General features: G+C 39.3%; 1 non-coding gene and 1 pseudogene across 1 annotated transcript; one reads left to right on the top strand and one right to left on the bottom strand.

The window, feature by feature from the left end:
• Window positions 1–462: 462 nt before the first annotated feature.
• Window positions 463–13,068, bottom strand: LOC128056118 (chorionic somatomammotropin hormone 2-like; annotated as a pseudogene).
• Window positions 8,178–8,288, top strand: LOC128057141 (U6 spliceosomal RNA). The gene has a single exon (XR_008200313.1). It is a non-coding gene; the product is annotated as a U6 spliceosomal RNA (small nuclear RNA).
• Window positions 13,069–13,272: the final 204 nt, after the last annotated feature.

The following is a 13,272-nucleotide window of genomic DNA, read 5'->3' as shown; positions in this document are numbered from 1 at the left end:
TAACCTTGTCTGTTGTAACACTGGGATAGATGGTGACAGTTTGTGGCTGGCTTTCATAAAGAATCCTGAGAATTCAGTCTTCTTGGTAGCATGACCAGAACCATGAGGAACTGTCTAATTCTTTGATTCTAATAACTTGACCCAGAATAATTGCCTGTGATTCTTAAGTAATCTCTTAATGGTCTTCTTTGTAATGACAGGTTCTGTTATTTGTGACTAATTTTAATAGGTGCTTCATTCTCTCAATTGTAGGGGTGGATTTTCTTTTGATTTACTCTTAAGGGAAGATAAGAAATGTTAAGAAATTGCCCTCTTAGGTTTTGACACTCTAAAGAGTTTGTGTTTATTTTTTAGGAGGAGACCCATTACAGAGCATGCATTAAAAAGCTGTAAATTTCAAAGAAGCTTGCTATGGGATAGATCATTACGACCACCTCAGAGCTGGATGGGATGTCTGTGGATTTAGCACATTCCGCGGGTTCGGCACGCCAGGATCTTGATGTACGTGTCAACTTTACCTGCATCCCTGTGCAGGCAGTGGAACAGGTTATACAATTCAGAATGACGCCTATCTTCATCGCTGGACGTCAGGGATGGGAGTCTTAACCAGCTACTGTCAGCATCGTGCATAGTCTGCAGGACTGCAGCGATAATCTAAATACCCAAATGATAATGACTTCTTATGGGTTTTATTACTATTTGCTTATCTTTTGTTCTTCTAATTATCAAATAAAGATTTGGGGAAGACATATGAATATAAAACTCTCTATACATGGATTTTGGATCCAGCTTATAAGAAAACTATGAGAAATCTAAAAAGTAGAGACGTAACTCCAGTTTACTTTTAAATTTTTCTTTTCTTCCTTCCCACTCACGTCCGTTGATTTGAGAACAGAGGAAGAAGAAAAGTGGGACTTCAATAGCATATGTCCTGGGTTACTTTAACGAAAAATGCTGATCTTGGAAATTCAGTTCTCTAGTGCTATTACTCTTGAAAATATTTCAACCACCTGTGCCCAGGAAGAGGAAAGCTTTTGGTGAAATTGTGTGCAATGCAGGGAAGGCTGCACATGTCAAAAATTGCAGTGAAATTCTGATTCCTTTACAGTAGAATCTATCACTATGAAGGACTAGGCTCCTGCTTTATGTAGTAGCAGTCTAGCATATAGAAGTCATGAATCTTTTTCTTATAAAATGAGATATTTCCAAATCCTGATGCATTACAGAGGTCACCTCTTTCATTCATGAACAAAGCAAGAAAGCCCTCTGCAGGATGCTCACCTTCCTGAAATGACTTTCTATGAATGCTTGAAGTTTGTCTGACATGGTCTCCATCTTCCTGGCGTTTGATAGGAAAGTCTCTGACAATTCTCTCATACTTGGCAGCTCCGTGACCAGATGATACAGAGGATTATTCCAGGAGTACAGTAACACGAGTGTCCACTTACTAAGGTCTTCATTCTAAGCCACCATAAGAAACAGTCTCATTAAAATAATCATAATTCAGTGGTTTTGGTAACATGTGATCTTTGCTCAGAGCAGCTGACCTAAAAAACTTTTGATTATTCCAATGTGCATGCAAAGATTTTTGAAGGTAGTAAAAGTTGCAAAAGTATAAAAGGTAAGCTGTTAGTTCACACTTTGCTGAAATATAAAAATCTAGGTTATTTTAGGAACTGATTCTTCTGATGCATTCTAATTTATAACATGAGAGTTTTCTTTTTTCCTCTGAAAATCTACCACCACTCAGAGAGTTCTTTTATGTTTGTATATTTGCGTGAGAGAATCTAAGTATTTACGGCAAGTCAGTACGTGCCTGCAGTGCCTGACCCAGGAAAGAGGGATTCCACCTGTGCCCACGTCATTGTCACCCAGAGATTCATTCGTATTATGAATCAGAATAGTCCTTCGTATTGATTTTCGATCAGTAATTTGTTCTATAATATGACAACAAAGAGACAGGGAAGAAGACATGGCATTCCTAAACAGGCTTCTCTCCTCAGCTGATCCCGACACCAGCCCCCTGCTGACATCAGAAGAGTCTGTTTTGTTGACATGTATCCGGGCAGAAAATGGCACAGCCTTGTCTTTAGTAACAGCATCAGTGGGATTCACAATGGAGGGTTTCCGCCCTAGTTCACTACTACTAGCAGAATTGAGCCTGAAAATCCCGGGGCCTGAAGATCTCTAGTTAATATGCTTGATTTCTTTACAGCCATGAACTGTTTTACTGGCAAAGAATAGAAAACTGAATATGATTAAATATAGTAATGCACATAAAGTGCTTAGTAAAATGTGAGGCCATGTAGTAACTCTCAATAAACTTTAAATTTAAGCTTATTGAACAATCCCTCCTCTTCTTCCTCTTTGTCCTTTTTCCTTTACTTGTTCACCCTCATTATTAGTGAGCTTAACAGAGGAAAAGAATGCTGGTATCATTAAGAAGGTTGTAGAGAGAGAAGATAGTATTTTAAGGGGGGATACAAGTGAAAATATTTTAAATAATGTTAGGAGGAATGATAATGCAGGAAATCAGAAAGGAGAGATTATAACTGTGAAAATTTGGAGCTGCAATAAATGATTGAGGTTTGATATGTTAACTGTGTGGTCTCAGAACAGAGGCAGTTTTTGCGGCCATGAGAAGCAAAGCAATGTTTTATAGGCCATTGTGGGGGAGACTTACAAATTAAGAATAAAAGGTGACAGAGGAGTCATTGAGAATGACGAATGAAGGAGGTGTCATGGAAGTAGAAGCAGAATCAGGAGAGCCTTGAAAGGCAGATGTGAGGGCTTGGGTGGTGCAGTATAGGATTCCGAAGTAGGAGTCACTGGTTACAGGGAGGACTCAAAACTGTGGTGTGTTTCTTACATATTCATGAATTTTGCAATCTTATATTTTACACATGGAGATTCCTATTCATGTCCTGTTTTCAATGCATTAGTCCTGTGTCTAATGCATTGGTTGAACTAAAGTTGTCTGCATGGACAATTTATAGATCTGTTATTCATCTTGCTACTACAAATCTTTAGTCATCCCTTGATTTTGCTCATGCTTCATGAACTGCATAAAATAATTTCTCATCAATTGCTTACAGTTCCTCCACATTTTTCTGCATGTGCAGTTACCATAACCTCTAATGATCTGAAGTCTGGTAATCTACATACTGTCTCATCTGAAACGGTGAAAAACCCAGGTGAAAGACTCACGTTCTGCTGGTAGGCTTTATATCTATCTTCGGGAGAATGGAAGGAATTGGTGTGGCAGCTGTCAGTCGCATTGACATGGTACAGTTTGCCCTGGGCATATATTTCATTCTGAAAGTGTTCAGGCAATTAGTTAGTGTTGTTGGGCATTCACTATATGAACCCATTAACAGAACATTAACATCTTTGATAGACGTGAATTTTTTTTAACAGGGGGTCGTCACAAAATTTGAAAGTAATTCTTTTACTACTTTTCTGTACGTTGTCTCTAAAAAATGATTTTACATATAACTTTTCTAAATTTAACCTTTTCCCTTACTGTTTTATTATTATCTTTTTTTTTTTTTTTTTTTTTTTTTACTATTTGAACCAAATATAGTACATATGTACCAATACTTGGTGCTTCCCAGGGGACAGTAGTGGTAAAGAATATTCCTGCCAATGCAGGAGACATAACAAGACTCAGGTTTGATCTCTAGGTGAGGAGCATCCCTTGCTAGAGGGTACAGCAGCATACTCCAGTATTCATGCCTGGCCAGTCCTATGGACAGAGGAGCCTGTTGGGCTACAGTCAGTAGGATTGCAAGGACTGGACACAACTGAAGTGACTTAGAATGCATGCATGCACCTATATTTAACCATTTAATCTCTTGTTTACCTGGGAGAGTTGGAAAAAGAAAAAGGACAGTCAAAATGGAGGATAAAAGGAAATCTAGTGAGTAAAAAGAACTGTGTGAATTTAATAGAAACCTTTAGCTACACCTTTTATTAGCTGTCTGCTCTACTGTGTGCTCCCTGATTGACCTGAAAGAATTAACATACAACTTTCAAATACCTTCCTCTGAAAACGAATAATTGTTTCCAGTTGTGAACACCCCTTCTATTGTAGCTGGAAACCTATTCACTGAAAATCTTAAAAGAATAATTTGTAGCTTTATAAAACTACAAGTTTTCATTTTTGTGACCAGGATTCAGCTTTGTTTAACATGTTCCATCACCCAGTTCACTGCAAAGCTGCTGCTGCTGCTGTTGGGTCGCTTCAGTCGTGTCCAACTCTGTACAACCCCATAGACGGCAGCCCACCAGGCTCCCCCGTCCCTGGCATTCTCCGGGAAAGAACACTAGAGTGGGTTGCTATTTCCTTCTCAAATGCATGAAAGTGAAAAGTGAAAATGAATTCGCTCAGTCGTGTCCGACTCTTAGCGACTCTATATACTGAAGCATACCAGGCTCCTCAGTCCATGGGATTTTCCAGGCAAGAGTACTGGAGTGGGTTGCCATTGCCTTCACACTGCAGAGCAGTTCTCATTTATTGGCTATTTACTCTGAGCCTGGGGAAGAAAGCCCATGGAGACCTTGAAGGACCAGAAAGTCAATATGCTTCCTTTCCCCAGTCCCACCTAAAAGTGCTTTGTGTCACGTAGTATTGTGGACTGAATGTGTATTCTTAAGATTCATGTGTTAGAGACCTAACTGCCAAAGTACTATGTTTCGAAAAGGGTTCTGACTTTTTGGGATCCCATGCTCTATAGCCCACCAGATTCCTCTGTCCATGGGATTTCTCAGGCAAGAATACTGGAGTGGCTTGCCATTCCCTTCTCCAGGGAATCTTCCAGACCCAGGGATAGAACCCAAGTCTCACATTGCAGGCAGATTCTTTACCATCTGAGCCACCAGTGAAGCCCATTAATGGGAAATGAGCTCTTAGGGTGGAACACTCATCCAATAGGTTTAGTGTCTTCATGAAGCGAAACACCAGAGAATTCTCTCTGTGTCTCTGTGTCTTTTCCTCTATCTCTCTTCCCCACCCCCCACCATTTGTGAGGACTCACGGAGAAGCCAGCCTGGGGAGAAAGAGTCCTTACCAGAACCTCACCTTGCTGGCACCCTGATCTTGGACTTCTAGCCCCCAGACTGTGAGGAAATAAATTTCTGTTGTTTATTTCTCAGAGTCTATTGTATTCTTTTATGGCATTCCTACCTGACAAATACAAAATCATTTATTTTGCTTATTTAAAAAAGAAAATGAATGAAAGGAAATTGAACAATTTATTGCACTTCTTAGGAAACTTTGAGATTTCACAAAACTGATCCTTTCTTCGATTTCCACATCTTATGAACTGACGGCTTCTTTGACCGAGAGAGTGTGCTCCTGCAGCCTTCTTGTTTAAAGGATAGTCTAGCCCCATCACTTAGGGGAAGTTTCCTTCTGGGAGCCTGGTGGGCTACAGTCCATGGGGTCGCAAGAGTCGGACATGATTTAGCAACTAAAGCACCACTATCATAGTACTTACAAACTCCTTGAACATTACTGCGGAAACGTTATGGAACTCGTGGGACAGCCAGGTGGCATCGATAAACAAGTCTGTAAGAGATTTCAGGGAGGTGGCAAACAAGTCAGGACCGCAGGACGGGCATGGGTTGCCTTGGCACAGGAGCAGATTTGACATGACCAGCAGCAGCAGCAGGCAGGACCCTGCTTAAATAAAACCATGAGCCATTCTGAGATGATCTAGTCACCTGAGGTTAGCAAATCCATCCTGTGGAAGGAAGCCTTCTCTTTCCCTCTTGCTGTGAGCAGGAGTTGTTGCTGTAGAAGGTGGGATGTGGATGAAGGAGCGCCTTCTGTGTAAATTCACATGGATGATGATATTTGCACAGATAGATAGTTGGAGAAATAGGTTACTCCCTGTATTTTTGAACTGCCCCCAGAAGTACTTCTGTGCTCTGCAAACATTTGGAACTTAATTCTGAGCCGGAGTATTTAGGCCATTCTTTTAAGACAGTTTAATGTTGGGACTCTCCAGAATCTGAGCCAAGAGGCCCTCTAGGAGTTTGAAATTTTTTACTCTACATCGACTAATGCTTGAATTTTAGACACTGAAATGACAAGAAAAGTACAATTTATCTCTGTGGTATACCATCACACTGGGGTAAGAGTAAACACGTGACTGATTGATCACTATTATTGAGTACAGAGAGAATACTAACAGTAAAAGGATACTGTACCTTGGATCTGCTCACTCACCTTTGTAACCCCATGCATGTCTTTGATACTTTCCCAAAAGCTTTAAAACATCTTAAAATTTGTGTTTCACAGGAACCCTGTGAGATAGCCTTAATCTTCACTATGATCATCAAGTTATGTTAATGAAGATGCAATGACTTGGAGAGGGCAAGTAATTTTCCCCAGGTCCCATTATTAGCAGATGCAGGTGACTGGGCACCAATACACTCATCTGTTCACTTCCTGATGTCACATCACACATGCCAGTGGGCCCTCGGTCTGCATGTGTGTAACCAGGACCGCAGCAGGAGCTGTGATGACTCTGCTTAAAGAGAAAAATATTTTGTCTTTGACTGCAAAACAAAGTGACCCTAGAACATTGGTTTATCCACTTGTTCTGCTCTGTCTATAAAACGCTCACTGTTACAGTCTCTGACAATTATCAGTGTGGGGGCCTGGTTCTCCTGGCTAGCCTTTCTCCTAGACACCTCGACAGCTCTTCTACTTTTATGCATCTTTAATCCTCTCGTTATGTTTATTTCTTTGAGAAAATAGCAAATAAATCTCCAAATTGTAATACAAGAATATTACCTGGTCAACACCCAAGACAACCTCATTGGCTCAGCAAACAAGGCCTGTCTCTTCCTGACGTTGACTTTTTAGGGACAAAATTTACCTGTCTGGTCGGGAGTACATCCTGACAACCCATGGGGCTTAGTTTCTGAACCATTTCCAAACATCTCCTCTTTGACAGTAGAACTAGACCTTCATGCTTCCGTGAGGTATTGTAATATTTCAGAAATTATTCCTAGCCCTACCTTTGGCCAACAGAAGCATAAAATCACAGACTCTTGCTAGCATGATTTTAATATTACTTTTCCTGTGCGTCCTTTGTAAGTAAGCAGAATTTAAGACTGAAGTGAGCAAGAATTGAGTTTGGACATGAGAACTGATAAAATAGAGATTTTATCCTCCTGAATGAGATCTGAACATCATTCTTTTTCCAATTTATCAGAGTAACTAAGTAAGTAAAGTCACTCAGTTGTGTCCAATTCTTGGTGACCTCGTGGACTGCAGCCCACCAGGTTCCTCATTCCATGGGATTCTCCAGGCAAGAATACTGGAGTGGGTTGCCATTTCCTTCTCCAGGTGATCTTCCCGACCCAGGGATCGAACCCGGGGTCTCCCACATTGGAGGTAGACGCTTTAACCTCTGAGCCACCAGGGAAGACCAATTTATTAGAAGAGTGGTAATTTAATTAAGGATAAGATATTAGCATTTGCTAGGTTTTCTCTGCTTTTAGTTATTTTAAAGGGGCATGGTATCTAAGAATAAAATGGTTATTTAAAATTAGGTGAGGAAAATAAAAGAAGTGGTTCTCAAAAAGGAGACTTATAAGTTGGAGAAATTTGGGACTATCTCTCTCATCAACTAAAGAACTTATTGTGACAGGCAAGGAGGATAATAGCTTATATAACATAAACGTATTTGTGTGCATGTATTTTGGTGCATGTATCCATAAGCTATGCATAAATATATGCTTAATTCCTTCATGAAACTTTGGACCTTATAAATGTGATTTTATAAGAGGCAGTAAATATAGCAGAATACCCTAATTCCTAATGTAATTGATCATTTATTGGTAGATGACTAACTATATTATTTTTTCTTTTAAATTTTTTTAAATATTTTATCTCAAATATTTATTTAAATTTAAATTTATTTATTTTAATTGGAGGCTAATTACTTTACAATATTGTATTGGTTCTGCCACACATCACCATGAATCTGCCACCGATGTACACGTATTCCCCATCCTGAACCTCCACCCACTTCCCTCCCTGTACCATCCCTCCGGGTCATCCCAGTACACCAGCCTAAGGATCCTGTGTCGAACCTGGACTGGCAATTCATTACTTATGTGATATTACGCATGTTTCCATGACATTCTGCCAATTCTTATTCATGTGTTTGCCTTGATAGCACATATATTTAAAAATTGGAATAATACTGAGAAGATTAGCATGGCCCCTGCCCAAGGATGACACACACATTTGTGAAGTCTTCCATATTTTTCTGTAACAGCTTCGAGGGTTGGGATGGGAAGGAAGGTGGCAAGGAGGTTCAGGAGCAGAGGACATAGGCATACCTATGGCGGATTCATGCTGATGTTTGGCCGAAAGCAGTACAGTATTGTAAAGCAAGTCCCCTTCAATTAAACATCAATAATTTCAATTATAAAAACTGTTATTAGGGATCATATAACAGGTTCACATATCCATTGTGTGACTAAAGAGGATCTGACTGGAAACTGGTGGTGTCAATTATCGTTGGTTAGTGATTCATTAACGTTATAGTTGAATGAGAAAAGTAAACTAACAAACACTACTGTCTTGATTCAGTGTCATAGCAAGCTATAATCCTTGTCTGTGTTTGCTTTTAGGTGCTATAGTGCCCAAACTTTGAAACTGAGCCTGTTCTCAGAAGCGCAGTCCTGAGTCCTGCCCAGGGTTTTTGTTTTAGATGTTAAAGGCTTCTGTTCGCTGATCACTAAGGCCGAAATTTTCTCTGCTGAGCATTCTCTGGGTCTATCACATGCACAAGTCTTTATATTTTGGTTTTCTAATTTGATTCTCTTATTCTTTTGATCAGACTACCAAGTCCCTTTATGATTTATTTTTCAGACCCTTTTGTGCTTTGATCTTTCTGATGCTCATTAGGGTATTTGCTTCCATGTCGACCTTTCTGAGTAATTTTCAGCATCTACATAAACCCTACCCTATTCTTTTACTGTCTGGATTTTGGCGTTTAGCATCAGCATATTTTTATGAACTTCATTTTCTTTCTGGTGCAGTTTCTGATGCACAGTTTAAGCTGGTTGGCTCACATCTTGCTTGCTTGTGTTGTCTCCAAAAAATTAGAGAACTCTGCTTTTTCTAGTCAGTACTTCCCCTTGTTATGATACTGTTGATAATTTTCTGTGATTTCACATCCTGCCTCATAAGCTTTGTCTTTCTCAATCTACTGTAATGTGAGTACTATGTTCCTCTATGTTGATATTACTATTTTAAATAAATATCCACTAGTATTGCAGAGAATTAAAGGGAATAAAATTGTAATAGTATTAGTAATAATACATTCCCCCCAAATATAATCCAGTAGTGCTCCCAGTTTTAACTGACTTTCTGTCCATGTATTATTGAGGTCCCCTACTCATTTTTTCCATACTAGGTGTTTCAATTTTGAAATAGAATATAGAAAACAATGGAGTAGAAAATTCTGAAAATCACCTTGGATTTTAGATGCCACAAGATTAAGTATGTAATTATTAGTTTGTTATAGTTAATACGGCTATTCTGAGCACATATAGCTCACTGTAGAGTGATAGCTATTGAATGAAGAATGTATACTGTGAACTCCAATCACCAAACAGGTGATTGGAGATAAAAAATGCAATGCCAGGAAGACACAGGCTTTTGTTCTGGAAGGAAAAACTTACAGTGTCTCTCATCTACAGTCTACTCTTCAGATTTTTCAAAATGCTTACTCTTCCTCTGCTCATTTAATAATTTGGGTTGTTTGATTTCTTTCAAAACTGAGTTGCATGAGTCTCTTATATATACTTGGATACGAAGCCCTTACCAAATATGTGATTTGAAAATAAATTTTTTTTCATTCCATAGGTTGTCATTTCATTTTATTGATGACTTCTTTTACTATGCAGAAGGTTTTGAGTTTGATGTGGTCTCACTAGTTTATTTTTGCAGTTCTTGCCTTTGCTTTTGATGACTGTATTTTGGTAAGTAATCCTTTATCAGTTGTCTTATTTGCTGTTATCTTCAGTTCTTACCAAAAGACACAGACTGGCTGAATGGATACAAAAACAAGAACCATATATATGCTGTCTACAATAGATCTGTTTCAGTCCTAGAGACACATACAGACTGAAAATGAGAGGATGGAAAAAGGTATTCCATGCAAGTGGAAATCAAAAATTGCCAGATTGGCAATTCTCATATCAGAAAAAATAGACCTTAAAATCAAAACTATTATAAGAGATTAAGAAGGTCACTGCCAAATGATCACGGGATCAGTCCAAGAAAAAGGCATAACAATGTTAACTATTTATGTACCCTACATAAGAGCACCTATAACTGACAAAAAAGGAGAAATTAACAGTAACACAATAATAGTAGGGCATGTTAACGCCACACCTGTACCAATGGACAGATCAACAAAACAGAAAATTAAGAAAGAAACATAAGCCCAAAAGGAAATATTAGAGCAAACAGACCTAATTGATATCTTTAGCACATTCCATCCAAATGCAGAAGAATACACTCTTTTCTCAAGTGCACATGGAACATTCTCCTCATCTTGGGTCACAAATCAAACCTCAGTAAATTTAAGGAAATTGTAATTATATCAAGAATTTTCTCTGACCACAACACTATGATACTGCTACTGCTGCTAAGTCGCTTCTGTCGTGTTCGACTCTGTGCGGCCCCACTGGCGGCAGCCCACCAGGCTCCTCTGTCCCTGGGATTCTCCAGGCAAGAACACTGGAGTGGGTTGCCATTTCCTTCTCCAATGCATGAAAGTGAAAACTGAAAGTGAAGTCGCTCAGTCGTGTCCGACTCTTGGCAACCCCATGGACTTCAGCCTACCAGGCTCCTACATCCAAGGGATTTTCCAGGCAAGAATACTATCATACTAGATATCGATTATAGGAAAAAAAAAACAAACTATGAAGAACACAAACACATGTAGATTAAACAATACATTTCTAAATAATGAACAGATTAGTATAGAAATAAGGGAAATCAAAACATTCTTAGAAACAAAGAACAATGAAAACATGATGATCTAAACAGCATGCTTGGGGCTGGTGCATGGGGATGACCCACAGAGATGTTATGGGGAGGGAGGTGGGAGGGGGGTTCATGTTTGGGAACACATGTAAGAATTAAAGATTTTAAAATTAAAAAAAATAAAATAAAATAAAATAAAACCTATAGGATGCAACAAAAGCAGTTCTAAGAGGGAAGTTTATAGAAATACAAATGCTACCTCAGGAAACACATTGAATAGGCAACCTAACTTTACATATCTTTAACTCTTTTTAAACTTCTCTTATCAATGTCTTAAAGATTTTGCATAAAATCTTTCAACACCTTCCTAAGTTTATTTCTAAGTGTTTTATCTTCTTGTGATGCAATAGCAAATGGAATTGTTTTCTATTTATTCCAATTTCTGATAGTTTGTTGTTGATATACAGCTAAGCAATTGAGTTTCACATATTGGAATATATAAACATAATGTATGCTACATCTTTAAAAAATAGACATTTTCCCACAATAAGCCATATAGACGATCAAAAGGTATATGACAAGATGCTCAGCATCGCTAATAATCAAAGGAAATGCAGATCAAAACACAAGAGATATCACCATTTACCTGTTTGAATGTCTAGTACCAAAAATGGAAGAAATGACAAATGTTATTGAGGATGAGGAGAAAAAGGAGTGCTTATGTACTATTGAGAGGTATGTATACCGGTGCAACTCCCATGGAAACACACTGTGGAGGTTATTCAAGAAATTTAAAAGAGAACGTTTACGTGATCCATTATCCCACTTCTGGATATGTAATCAAAGGAAATGAAATCATTGTCTCAAAGAGAGATCTGTATTCCCATGTTCATTGCAGCATTATTCACAGTAGCCTTGGTATAGGCACAACCTGAGTATCTTTCAACAGGTGACTGGATTAAAACAATGTGACGTGACATATATAGGTAAATATTATTTACCCATTAGAATTAGAAAGAAATCCTTCCATTTGTGGCAACATGGATGAAACTGGAGGGCATTACACTAAGTAAACTATGTCAGAGAAAGACAAATACCATATGATCTCAACTATAAGGAGTTTCAAAAAAAAAAAAAAAAAAAGGAAAACAGAGTAGAAAAATGATTGTCAAAGACTGGAGGGTAGGACAAATAGGGAGAGATTTTTAAAGGTTACATATTTTCCTGTATAAAAAATTAATAAGGTGAGGATCTAAGTTTGAGCTTCATGATCTAATCATGAGATTGAACAAGCTCTGGGAGTCAGGGATGTACAGGGAAGCCTGGCATGCTGAAGTCCCTGGGGTCACACAGAGTGGGACATGATGAATGGCCGATGGACCTGAAGAGAGTGGAACTTACCTGTGTTCTCCTCATAAAGCAAAAGTTAAACATGTGTGGTGATGACAGTGTTACTAAATAGAAAGGGAAACTCATTTCTAATACATGCACAAGATGATGGAGGGGTAGGTGGAAGTGGGGTATACCTCTCTCCACGGATGCATAAAGAATGTCCAAAGATGCAGCTGTTCTCACAGAAGACCAAGTGAATACTGGCAGGACTCCCTGAGTACTGAGAAGGAATATCCGGATCCATATAGAACTTAGTAGGAGAAAGGAATGAAGGGACAGGAGGAAGGGGAAAGAAGGAGGAGACCAAGGCGACCAGCCTGCACCCAGGGATGAGGGAGCTGAAGCTCTGGGAGAGATCCCCGCATCCATGGCCATCCACTGGGACGGGGGAGGCATTTGAAGCTGTTGGGGAGTGAACTCACTAATCTGTGACAGTCTGAATGGAGTGAGAACCACATAGACAAGCCATGCTGCAACCTTTCATACCTCGGACAGGGTTGTAAGTCCACTGGTGTCCACGGAAGCTGGGAGCTGGAGCCATGGGGATTGCAGAATAATCCCAGGGTGAGGACTCCTGTTGACCGTGGGGAGTCAGGCTGATGGGATGGGATGAAGGAAATCTGCTGCATGGGATGCTTCTTAAGAAAAGCCATGAGGCCATAAAAGTAGGGTACTACTGACTGTGGAGTAGTGCTTTTCTCCATGCTGGTACCTGCAGGTTGAGCAATAGAGAAAGTCTTCAGTGAGGGTGGTCCTTGAGTGCCTGATGCACTCAGCAATGGAGAATTTTGAATGTCTTTATACCCGACCCTACCCTATTCTCTGTCTACATTTTGGGTTTTAGCATCATAATGTTT

The sequence above is a fragment of the Budorcas taxicolor genome, chromosome 11 (assembly GCF_023091745.1).
Source record: "Budorcas taxicolor isolate Tak-1 chromosome 11, Takin1.1, whole genome shotgun sequence".
NCBI classification, from domain to species: domain Eukaryota; kingdom Metazoa; phylum Chordata; class Mammalia; order Artiodactyla; family Bovidae; genus Budorcas; species Budorcas taxicolor.
The sequence above is the reverse complement of the archived record's forward strand: the minus strand, read 5'-3'. Positions and strand labels throughout refer to the sequence as shown.